Source organism: Hoplias malabaricus, chromosome 3 (assembly GCF_029633855.1).
Source record: "Hoplias malabaricus isolate fHopMal1 chromosome 3, fHopMal1.hap1, whole genome shotgun sequence".
Taxonomy (NCBI): domain Eukaryota; kingdom Metazoa; phylum Chordata; class Actinopteri; order Characiformes; family Erythrinidae; genus Hoplias; species Hoplias malabaricus.
In genome coordinates, this window is record NC_089802.1 from 54731816 (window position 1) to 54744871 (window position 13056).

The following is a 13056-nucleotide window of genomic DNA, read 5'->3' on the forward strand; positions in this document are numbered from 1 at the left end:
ATCTGAGAATTCAATATAAAAGAAATCCAATATTTAACCTCACCTTGCTACCTTAATATTAGCACAAAAATCAATGCAACTGTCAGCTTTTGTGTGCACAAATAACTGTTTCCACTGGAATAGGCCACAATTTCAGAGCATGTCCTCCACTTGGATGTATGTCTTATGGTTTGCTGGAAATATTCTTGAAGTTTTTTTACCCCCCCCCCCCAACCACAAATTTGTGCAGCCTTATCACACTCAATCCAGCTGTTGCTCTCACAGCTGTCAAGCTAGCAAATAAAACAGCTCAATTAATTTACCTCCAGTTGGTGGTCAGGTTGCTCAGCTTGTAGGAAAACCACTGGGATTTGTGACCAAAAAGAAATTTACAACATCAAGTGGCAGTACCAGCAATGCATTGAGTGAAACTTTAAAAGAAGTGGCTGGAGCTTGTCGAGAGAAATGGCATCAGAACATAGTGAAAGAACTGGATTTATCTGAACGCTCTCAGATTTTGTACAAAACAGCTGAGACTAGACTAACAAAACAATAAAAGCATGTGAATCATTTTCTCTGAGTGCTGAATTGTGTCTTCGGAATGTGAAAAGCCTCTACTTCAGTTAGGTTATAATGTGATAATGTACAATTATTTATCATTGTCCAACATACAACAAAATGTGTTTTCCTCACTTAACCCATCTGTGGCAGTGAACTCACGCACACACTCAGTCCTGGGGATTGAACCTGCAACCTTCCGGTACCAAGGCTGGTCCTCTAAACATTAGGCCAAGAATTTTCACATGGAGACAATATGAAAGTTAGGGAATAAATATCTAACAAAGAGCAAAAGTCTAATATTATAAATATATGAACAAATGGTTCAATATTATGATGTGTTTAAGCATATAAGAAAGCTATCATTTGTAAGAGATACTAGGTCTAAGTTATTATTAAGAGACAATAATATTTAATGTTATACTCATTATTAAGAGTAACTAAAAAGCTGTTTTGTTGTTATATTACTATTATTTATTTATTTATTTAATTTACCCCTCGAGGTTATGCAGGAGGCTTCCATACATTAATAGAATCAAAGTTCATTGGATGCTAAATGGCTAAGATTTAGCATGTAACACCGGTTTTGACCACAGGGGGCAATAATGCACTGCCAATCCAGGAGCAGGAAGGAACTCTCAGTAAGCATTACAGGTTCGTGTTTATTTTGTGTTTTCTTTTTCATAAATATTCGGTAACACACTACTGAAGCCGTTTGACAGAAGAAGCTCATGTATGAGACTTATTTACTCTTGAAGCCTTAGACATTTACTTAGAATGAGTGATATTTTAACTTTGCTGGGTAAATTCAGTCGATATTTTGGTTCTGCTGGTTTATTTAATGAAGTGAGTAACCCATAAAGCTGGGTTTCTCAGTTGAGCCAGTTAACTTAAGCCCAAAGTCAAATCCAACAGGAACAGAGCCAATGGAAATTTCAATTCAACAGTCCTTAACTCTAGACTTAATTTAACTTGCTAACTCTGAAATGCTGCTTTATGGAATACCCCCCAGACCTAAAATGTATCATTTTACAATTATTCACATAAATATTTGAGAAATGAACAGGGATTCTATATGAAGCCCACGCTTTACCATTTGGAATACATGTCATGATCAGTTGTGATTATATCTGCATTCTTCTAGGTTCAAGATTTGATTTACAATTTTATTTTATGGTATTGTTGCAACTTTTCTGACATTTTAATTGTTATACCTTCATGAGTATTGAATTAAATTTACAGTATATTTTTAAACTTCTTTAGAACGCATGCATATCAAAGTTTACTTTTTAGGTAACTTATAGGTTAAATGCCATTTATGTTTGTTTGTCATTTTCAGGCTTACTTTAAAGGTCTGGTAGAATATTTCCACCCTTTCCTAAACATTTGGTACTAAACACAGATGTGAAGAGAAGTCCTGGGATCACTAATATTTCAGAATTCAGCTCCAGTTTCTCTGTATATTACAGACCTTACACTTTGCAGACTATCCAGTAAAGAAAAGGTAGGTTGGGGTAAACAAGTATCCAGATAGTTCCATCCTTGTTATTGTTTGTGCATGTTATATCTTTATATATCTTATATATTTTCTCTTCTTGAAAATCAATACAATATATTTAATACTGATTTTTATATGAGCTATATGGAGGTTGGTTTGTGGCCTTTGTATAGTAATTTATATGATATGTGAATCTATGTGATATGTAATGTAAAATTTGATCACTTCCCAAATTATTTTCTATTCCACAATCTATATAATTATTTTCATTCGAAATTATATAAACTCAGTGTCAACTTCATATTGCTTTCTGTATCTTTTTCCACTTTCCTTCCCTCTTGTATATTTTTCAGTTTGTAGATCTGTTTAATCTTACTGTAATCACCAGCAGAGGACAATGTTCCACTCTAAGTACTGCACAGCACATGCTGTCTACACATGGATGAGTCCTCATGTAAAAACCTTAATTTAAAAGTCTCACCTCATACACATTTTTCTATATCTTTTTCTAAACCATGGTGATACTTTCAACATGACTTACTGCCCCAAAGTGCTTCTCCCCATGCCCTCCCTGAAGGAGTGGAATACAGCAAGAAATAAGATCTGGCTCTGTGAGCACAGAATGCATTAGTGTATCAGTACCTGCTTAGCTTCCTTCCAATACAATTTCACAGTTGATTCAGGGCAAGACAGAAGCTCTAGGCAGCACTGATAATGCTCCAGGTTCAAGCTATTTCACCCGGCGAGATTTCCTCTTTCCCGATCTGCAGATTTCTCTAAAGCTTCTCCAACTGGGACTCAGATTCCAATAAAGTTCCCATCAGAGAAGTCTCACATCAACTTCACACCACTTTAGAGGAGGAACTGGGGAGTTAACCCTGAGTATCAGAATAAAATTACAATTATGCCACCATACTCCCGTCAATCTGAACCTCTCATCTTGTTTATTCAATACCTGTCCACTTCTTCAAATGTAGCTCCTGATTTCATCCTCATCACTAGATTACCAAGCCATTGAAACAGCTCCATCAGACACAGTCTTTCTTTATTTTGCTTTCATCAGTCTTGATGCCTTCTTTCTCAAGAAGCTGACAAGGAAACAACAGCATTGATGTCAGCACTTTGTTTCATGTAGTGCAACAAGAGCTTTATATTCAGAATGTGTTTAGAATCCAAATGTGTCATGTTCACAAATCAAACTTACTTGTATAAATATATCTTTACACAGTCTTCATTCAGCCATAGGCCTTCATTATATTGTGCTTGATAAATGGTTACAAAAATGATAGCACTAATAGCTTTAGTGGTGAAAAAAAAATCAAGTATAATATTAATCTGCTTTTACAGAGGAAATATTGTATGCTCAAATAGTGCTCTTTTATGGCTCAAGAGACTTAAGGAATAGGCCTATTGTCCTAAAAACTCTTTGGAGAAATAACAGGAGACAGAAAGGAGATATGGGACAAAGGAGAGAAGATGACTGGGAAATCTGAGCACAGGGTGAAAACTACACTAAGTATCAAAAGGGGACATATGTGAGATTTTTGGCTTTTATTTCTCTTGAGAAATATCATAGGGGCAGGAGATGTCAGCTTTTCATCTGATATCATTGTAGCCTGTGGGCTAGTTATGCAGCTACACAGGTAAGTACCTGATATGATCAACACAAACAAAATCAGCACAGGAGACACTCAAATAGTTCTTGAACATTTATGTAATTAGATTTTTTTTATAAGAGTTTGTTGGAGAAGGCTTTACTCAGGTCCCTGATGAGTGTCTCAGCTTATGATTCACATTGGATTCACTTTGACAATTGTGGTTAATTTGCTGTTATAATGGATTGATTAGTAGCTGTTGAGATAAGTGCTTAGCCAGTGATCAGGTGTGTATAGCATTTTGGTTTGTGTCATACAGCTGGCTGATTTTAGATAGAGCAGAATGATGTTTCTGTGTTTTGTGTGATCCGAGACATGTGTTCTGTTCATGAACATTCTATATCCGCGCTCTTTTTCATTTGTACGTATGTACACCATAGTGATATGTTGCTGCTTTTATAGAAAAATTACTCCTCAGCCTCCCTGTCCTCTCTGTGACAAAACACAAATTCAATCTGATCTATAAAACATTATTAAAGACGACTGCTTAACACTGTGTATTCACTATTATTAATTTCAGGAGTAAACATGATTAAAAATGTCTTTTGTACCTGTGGTGTTAAATTTTCCCTCAGATAATTTGTTTTTATGAACCTATATTCTGATGTCTGGTGGCATTGATGTACAAAAACAATTTTAAACATGGCTGTCCCCATGTCTGTGACCCTCTCTATGGAGCTTGAAGGTATTCATTTGTTAATCACATATGAGTTGTGCGGTTGCTGCTGTTTGATGATAAAAATGACTGATTGTTCTTTTAAGGGGGTTTAGTTTTTAATAGTTGTGTGTGTGTGTGTGCAGGCATGTGAGGACTGATAGATGTGGACCAGGAGGTTTGATGTGTGATGGGTTATATTCCTTAAAAACCATTGGAGTATGGTGGGCCATTCAAAAATCATAAGACTGAGGAAAAAAATAACTATGCTTGTTCTGTATGGTAGTGTGGAGATTCAAAAGGACAACTACATTTACACATTCATTTGGGATAACTGTTTGATTTTCCCATACTATACAGACCATGCCTAAAATGAAGCCGGTTCACAGTAGGTGCAGTGGGTTTTTTTTGGTTTGTTTGATTTTTTTTCCTCTCTCCTTTTGCCAGTTGCCACTATAGAAGCTTGAACAATATTGTAGGTTTAATGGGGTGTTGCCCCTCTAAAATCCTCCTGACACTGGGCCTGAGAGTGCTATAGAGATTTCATCCATTAGAAGCCTCTAACTGGTCATGAATCCATTAGGTTTGTTTTCAAAACATTCTGCAGTTTTGTCTTGTGTGGGGTAGAGTCCACATTGCTTTACTGAATCATACTGTGCTTATTTGTGTTCAGCTGGAATTAACATTGTGGGTATTAATTCAGCAGTGCAGATTTTCTGTGTGAGGCTGATTTAAAAATATGTTCTTGATTGGATAACCAATTTTATACTGGCTATCACTGCAGGGGCAAATAGGCCAGGTTTTAGCAGTGCAATAACTGAGGAATTCACAAAACAATGGAGGACTCTGAAATGTGCTAATTGTAGCAAGATTCAGCTTAGGCTCTGCTTGTAAAATTACATCTAGTCCAGGGGTAGACATGGCACTGTTTCAAACATACCTACTTGGGGCCTCAATTTTTCCTCTGTTTTGAAAAGCCAAATTGCACATTTCAGCCTTTCCACCACTCGGTTGAGGGCCAAAAAATAGTTACCAGAGGCCTACTGAGAACATGAAGAATAGGCTATAAGGAAATTGTCTCAAGCTCAATAATGCGTGGCCGAGAGAGACAGCCAACTAATTGCTGAATAATCATGGAGAAGATGGTCTCCTCTGATCAGAGTTCTTCTCTGTGTGAGAGAAAAGAAGCTCGATGGGGTTAGGAAATAAATGGTGGAGGGTAGCAGCTCAGAACTAAGGGTCTTTAGATGTTTCCTCCTATTTCAATAGATGTCACTTGTTAGGAATAGCATAATGTGAAGGATTATCAATAGCTGGATGTTTGCCACAATTTGTAGGGGAGCAGAGCAGGGCTTTTGCTCAGTGAGAGTATCATTTATCAAGTTGCAGATTCTGTGTCTGCACACATGTTCCTGCAGAGGATAGCATTCATGTAAACAGATCTGCTGAGCACAACGCACATTCCTAAAGAGAATAGAATTAGTTTCCTAACTTGTTAAGTAAGCTGTTGAAATTGCAAAGTGTGTAGGCTTGCGAGATTGTGTGTGATATACCATCAACACATCATGCCTCCTAGCTATTGCTGTTTGACGATACTGTTGTGCACAGGAGTGCTGCCAGAGATTTTGGGCTCAATGAAAAGATATTACACTGGGCCCCGCCGCCCCACTAAAGTAAAAACAAACAAACAAACAAACAAAAATACCCATGAGTTTGCAATCATTTTGAAAATGAACCATCCTGCTGATGATAAAAAGTAGATAAATAAATAAACAAAAATAATAAATAGATAAATAAATAAATCCAGCATAGCAAAAAGTATATAGACCACAGATTAATCTGTGGTCTGTGTGTTTTAAGAAATGTGAGAGTGTGAAGAACCTTTTAAACTTTTAAAATCTTTCACTCAATCTTAAGGTTTTTTACCATTTAAATGCATATGCAAAATTATTATTCTTTATGGAAACAATATTGCTTCTTCTATGTTATCACCCGGGCGGCACGGTGGCGCAGCAGGTAGTGTTGCAGTCACACAGCTCCAGGGACCTGGAGATTGTGGGTTTGATTCCTGCTCCGGGTGACTGTCTGTGAGGAGTTGGTGTGTTCTCCCCGTGTCCGCGTGGGTTTCCTCTGGGTGCTCCGGTTTCCTCCCACAGTCCAAAAACACACGTTGGTAGGTGGATTGGCCGCTCAAAAAAGTGTCCGTAGGTGTGAGTGTGTGAGTGAATGTGTGTGTGTGTTTGTGTTGCCCTGTGAAGGACTGGCGCCCCCTCCAGGGTGTGTTCTCGCCTTGCGCCCAATGATTCCAGGTGGACTCTGGACACACTGCGACCCTGAATTGGATAAGCGATTACAGATAATGAATGAATGAATGTTATCACCCAAAGAACCCTTTGTAATATATTTAATTTTTTTTTTTACATCACACCCTGTAGTGGCCTTTAAACATCAGACAGTGTATTTTCTGAAACTGTGAATTAAGTAAATGCATATTATGTATGTACATAAGATTATAACATGCAGTTTATCTCCAGTTCTCAGTATAATTGTCATCCAGCTCAGGCATTGTCAAGTGGACAGATATGTGTTGAAAGCCATCACTGTGACTTATGTCACTGTTGGTATTTTTTTTTTTTTGTCTTGAGTAATGTTCAGATGCCTGATTTTCCAACAAAATGACTCTGTGTTCTGACCTGAAGATGGAGAAGAAAGAAAAATCCCCCTCTTCAGATTTCTACCAGAAAGCGTCATTCTCCATCCACAGATGATAGGCTGAGGGGAAGTCTCCTGCCAGGCATGTCTTCTGTGATCAGAAAGCATGGAGATGTTCACCCTTCACTTTGATGGACTCATGCAGAGCAGCTCTGACATCACTGGGCTGCACACAATGAACAGTGATATTTCTCCTGGCGTGATGGGGAGGGGAAGGACTGCATGCTTTTATAGTGTTTCTAAAGCAGGTGTATTCCTGACACATTGCTGTAAGCTGTGAGAATGCAATTTTCAAATGAAGAATCATTTACCCATCAGCTCTTGGGCATTCCATTTCATTATCCACACCGACTGACGATGCATCAAAACAATGGACTCGCATTCTTTCATTTTCCATTTTCATAGGGTATTAGAACTTACAAAAGTTGCACAACAAAAAAGTAGACAGCTGTAAGCTTCATAGAGAGGGAGGGTTTAATGAGACAATTACAGTTTTAATATCACCTAGAGGAGAGGAAATGTCTCAGATGTACAGCAAGCTTTAGTGTTTCAAACATGAAAAGTATGTATTAGTGAGAAACTGAAACTATGTATTACTTGCTTGCACAGGTTTGGTTCCTGACTTCTATGTGCATTCCTGCCATTTCATAGGTTTGTTTAATTCCATTAGCAGGAACCTAAATATTGACAATCCATTATAAGGGATAAGTTTGTGAAGAGTTATATGCTCACACACTTTAAATCACAATGCCTTTAATTGTTTATTTTCATTTATTCCAAAGCTAATACCTGTTTGAACAAACAAATGATCACTTCACAGATAAATGGCTTTACATATCATTTCTCAGATGTTTAAACATGCCCTCAGATTCACTCAGGAATGTATATTTCTGCATTATATTTTGACAAGAAAGAAAGAAAAAAGCCCAGCCCTAGCTTAAAATGCATCTTCAAGAAGGAGCCCCCACTGGCAGAGTGATTTAATCCATGACTAGGCTTAATCTGTGTCTGGAAAACCAGCCATTAGGGGATCAGTGCAGGATCAGTGCATAAGCACAGAAATGCATTTGTTTCTGTGAAAGGAAAGTGAATTTCACCAGCTTTGGAAACTCATATATTTACAGCAAGTCAGCAAAGTCATAGTTTGGACAACTTTTGTTTTATTGGCGTGACCACACCAGCCAAAGATTCTGGTGGAAATGAAAGTCTGAAGCACTTGACACAACTGTATTTGACACCAGCAGGTATAGTGCTTTTGTATCAATATATTCACTTACCCCTTCAACTTCTGACTGCTGCTTTGCACAGGCAATGAGCACTCAGTCTTACACCATGCTTCAGAAAACTGTCGCTCACAGGAAATTCTCACTGTGAGTACCCACCTGTAGACCCCTTCTACCAGGCAGGAACGGCTTCCTTCCATGCCAACAAATCTGGCCCTTGCTCCTTTCTAATGTTTGGTTGTTTTACTCACACGTCATGGTGCTGTTACTGGCCAGACAACCACAGTCTCACTGTGGTTTTTTTTTTTGCCAGTTTTAGATTTGCATGATTGGTTTACTTAGCATGTAGCATGTTTTACAGTGCCTTCTTTAGTATATACGTCTTGCATGGAGTTGTGCATGCTGCAGTTTTTTATTTAAAGCAATCAATAGAAATATGGCTATGCCTCCAGTTCAGTCAGTGACTTATCTAGAATTTTCAGAAGGACTCAAGAGACACCTGGTCAACAGAGTGGCTCCTGTCGGTTAGAAATGAGTAAATGCTTATTATAGTGGTGATTATTCTGACAGTATAGGCATTCTGTTCCTGTCCTGAAGTCTTAATCTATGGGAAAGCCCATTTCGCTGTAGATAATACAGAAATGAGAAATCCTGAATTGACAGTTCTCCAGTGGGTTTTCCAATATCTTAGCTGAGTCCTTTACTTCCAGGTAAATTTTTTCAATGATAAAAATGAGTAGAATTATAGTATTTACAGAGTTTCTGTAGAAAAAGATTATAAAATATATATAGTTCCTAGAAATAGTAAGTCATTTCTGAGGGCCTTGGAGATCCTGATGGGCTTCAGTGAACTGTCACATGTATAGTAAATAAATAATAATAATACATTTAAATTAAACAATATGTGGAAATTTTGCTTCCAGGTTCAGCAAGTTTGCACTCTATCTAAGACATGGGTAAAGATTTTCATAAAGTCATATGGAGTGGAGTGATGAAAACATTGCAGCCTACACTTGTTAAAAATATCCCTTGTGATTCTTTGAGTTGCGGAGTATAAAAACTGAGCACGTTCTTGAAAAATATACCAGTTCCTTGTGTCACAGTAATTAGATGTGGTCTTTTAATGAGCTTTAGGCCAGTCCCTGGACTCTGAATCACTAATTAATCTTACACTATCTATGCGCTACCCAAGCCATTCAGTAAAAATAATCATCTGATTTTCCCAGAGAACCACCTACAATATTAATTATTTTTTCCTATCAAAAAAAAAAAAAAAAAAAAAACCTAGGGAACTTTTTCTTAATTAATATAAAAATATATTATAAATAGGCATCTGTAGTAAGATCCAGCTTTGTGTAAAGCTGCTCCTGGAAGCTTTCAGATATGATGCCCCTAAAGTACTACGTGTCATTTGGCTATTGTTACAAAGGCTGAACTCTGTCCTCTGCTTCACTGTTATGTGTGGGTGGATATTGTACTTGAACTATTGGAAACATATTTCTACCTTATTCCGTAAGCAGGATTTCATATCTCTGAAATGCTAAAGTTTAGATATTTGGCATTCCAAGCTTAAGCAGTGTGAAAAAGAATCAGGAGTTTAAATTTACCTTCTTTTTTAAACAAATACATAATAAATTATTAGAATAGATAAAAAACTGGTCACAAATGGTCAAATGACATTCTGACATTCTGTTACAAAATAAAATAAGCACACATTTTCTACAGAGAAAATGCTTCTTCTCTGTATACATACAGATACATACAGAAGATTTCATTTCAACAAAACACAACCAGCATTGTCCAGAATGTGACTGATCACTGTATTCTCTTATAGGTCAGTTCCTCATCTAAAGCTAAATGCTTCATATTTCAAATCTTGAAAGTTTGGTATGAATGTCTGATTACAAGCTTTTCTTATTCAATATCCAAAATAGTCAATGCTTTTTTTATTATAATCATACACAAGATAAAATGTAAAATATCCTATGCCAATCCATTAGTACTTCACATAGGGCCCACCCCACACTCTTCCTACCAGCAGCCACACAATTTCTATTGTTCCAATCCTACAGCTACACCCTAAGGGTGCTGTGGCCATTTATGATCCAATTAGCAACCAGCTACCCTTAACTTCTACAGTTACTCAATGAGCCCATCACGAGTACCCAAACCACTCACTGCATCACTAGCTCTTCACAGGGGTCATCGGGTAGGCACCTCCCCTCGTCAGTGTTTCGCTGAATTAAGCCCATGACCCCTCCAGAATGTTCAACAGTGAAGTCCAGTTAATTTCTGGAACTGTCCATATTTTATTTAGCATTATCCCACATTGCGCCACCAATTTGAAATTCCCTCTGGGATCAATAAAGTTTCTATCTATCTATAAATTAGTAACATGAGATGCTTGTAGGTATGCATTTACATAGTGTTGTGCATCTTTGGTAAGACCTTTGGCTGGGAAGTTCTGCATTTGGGAGTGTTGGTTTATTGGCTGTGTTTATTTACGAGCAGCAACCCGATCTATAGCATTGGATCCAATTCAAAATTCATGAGGGGGGAAAATAGTTTAGTTGTCACTAGTTAGTTAGTGCCATTCCCTGTCCCTGTCCTGTCTGTAGTTCCCACCATGTGCTTACTTAGCACATGGTTCTGTTTATTTTGGTTCATGTCTCTGCCCTAGTGCCGCCTTAGTTCCACCTCCTTGTCAGTGTTTCCATCTGTGTCTCATTTGTAATCTTGCCCCCTCTTTATCTGTCTCAGGTGTCCTTCTGTGTATTTAAGTTCCTTTGTTTCTTTCTTGGACATTCCACTTTTGCTTGTCTGTCACTAGTTTTTCTGGTCTGTTCCTCGCTTCGCTTTGTATGTCAGTCTGTTCCCTCCTTGTGCTTTGTGTACTTGTTTAGGTCTCTGTTTAGCTCTCCCTGTCCAGGTATCTGTTTAGCTCTCTCTATCTGTTTAGTTCCCTCTGTTTAGGTTAGTCTGTTTAGCTCTCCCTGTTTGGGTCTCTGTTCAGCACTCCCTGTCTAGGTCTGTATGTATCTGTCTCTAGGTCTCTGTTAAGCTCTATCTGTCAAGGTGTCTCTGTCCAGTTCCCTCTCTCTGTCTAGGTCTGTCTTTGTTCAAGTGTTCTGTCTAGTAATCTAAGCCTGTCTGTCTCTGTTTTGTTATTTTTGTATAAATAACGTCGTTGTGTTATAGTGTGTGCGTCTGCCTCCGTCAGTCCGACCGGTCTTGACATTGAGGAAAAACTACATCAGGCAATGAACAATGCTTTCGCAAACAGGAAAACATTTCACGGGAGGAAAATACACTTTGAGTGAAGAAAAATCCACCTTGTTCGAGGACAGTCAAAACAGTGCGATGTACTCACTGCTCTTGGGTCCTCCCGCAGTCCACTTGTGTTGTCTTCACTGATTGTTAAATAATTCCAGATTGCAGATATTTTGAGTTGTCTGCTCATTAGCTCAGCAACGTGCATTAGGTACAAGGTATCAGATGTTGGTATCAGAGCCTCGTTTTCAACTATGAGAACATGTAAATGAACACGGTATCAGGCAAATACCCAATGCCAGTATCGGTATTCATGCATCTCTACTTAAAACAAACTCAGCCTTAAATTATATTAGATTTGTCCAGTAAAGTTATGAGATGGAAAATAAACGTCTACATAAAATTTTGTAAATTATGCAAAATAATTTCAACTGTAATGACAGATAAGATAAAGATCTCCACAATATGTGAATATATATTATATTCTGACACTTGTTCAATGCAGTTGTTCAGAAAACCAACTGAAAATTTCTTTTTTTCTACTAAGAACATTGAGTTCACTTTCCCAACACAAGCAGAAGCCTGCTGTACTTTTTGAAGACATATCTCCGAGCTTTCCTTTACTGCTTTCTTGGGCCTGGCAGACATACTACATAAAACTTTAGTGCATAGATCCAAGAAACAAGATTAAAACATGTCTCCAGTTCTAAATGACTTACACAGCAGTACAAAGGGAATACAGAATTAGTGCACACCATTCACATTTAAAGCTCAGTTAATTTTCATTTGCTGAATTTAACATTCTGAGGAAAAATAAGCATAATTGTTTCTTTTGTTTATTTCCCCCATTATGTTGAATTCAGCAGTAAACAGAAATTCTGCACCAGAAGTTGCTGAAAAACACCATGTTGAAGTTTGTTCCATGTAAGTAATGTGTGCTTATTTTAACAACCAAATCATAATACCATTGGTTATTTTATGTTTGGATACTGTATTATATTCTCCTTCTCTGAAGTCTTATACAATATATCCAGATATTTTTTATAGTCACCCATTATCAATAGTAAATTCAGCTACTTTAAAATACACATATGATCACCACTTTTCAGTTCTGCACACATAGGTTTAAAATGTCCATAGAAAAATCATGAAAAAAGGAATGCTCTGAAGAAGCTGCACATGGGATCACTGTGATTAATGCCAAGTGTGGGCTAGAGTTGTATAAATCTCCAAACATTAGGCTGTGGAGTAGTGGAAGCACATGCTTTTGAGGGTTAACTCCATCAAGGTCTGATCCGGGATGAATCATCCATATGATTATAACACTACTGCTGGACCTAATGTAGGTTCTTGTGGATGAATGCAAAAACCTCAGTGAAATGTAATATATTGTGTAAGCATGTTTCTACGAACATGTTGAGCACACCCCCATGTATACTCTATATTTCAAAAGTCATGTTTGATGGGCCAATGTTTCGCAATATACTGTATGTACCCTGTGAAATA

The 13056-nt window shown here is 37.6% G+C and overlaps 1 long non-coding RNA gene across 1 annotated transcript in view; it reads left to right on the forward strand.

Annotated features, from left to right (window-relative positions):
• The first annotated feature begins 1100 nt into the window (after nt 1–1100).
• Nucleotides 1101–13056, forward strand: part of LOC136692915 (uncharacterized) — a 46182-nt gene continuing 34226 nt past the window's right edge. The window contains exons 1-2 of the long non-coding RNA XR_010802000.1: nt 1101–1191; nt 1877–2041. This is a non-coding gene — a long non-coding RNA (uncharacterized lncRNA). The remainder of the gene's footprint in view (nt 1192–1876; nt 2042–13056) is intronic.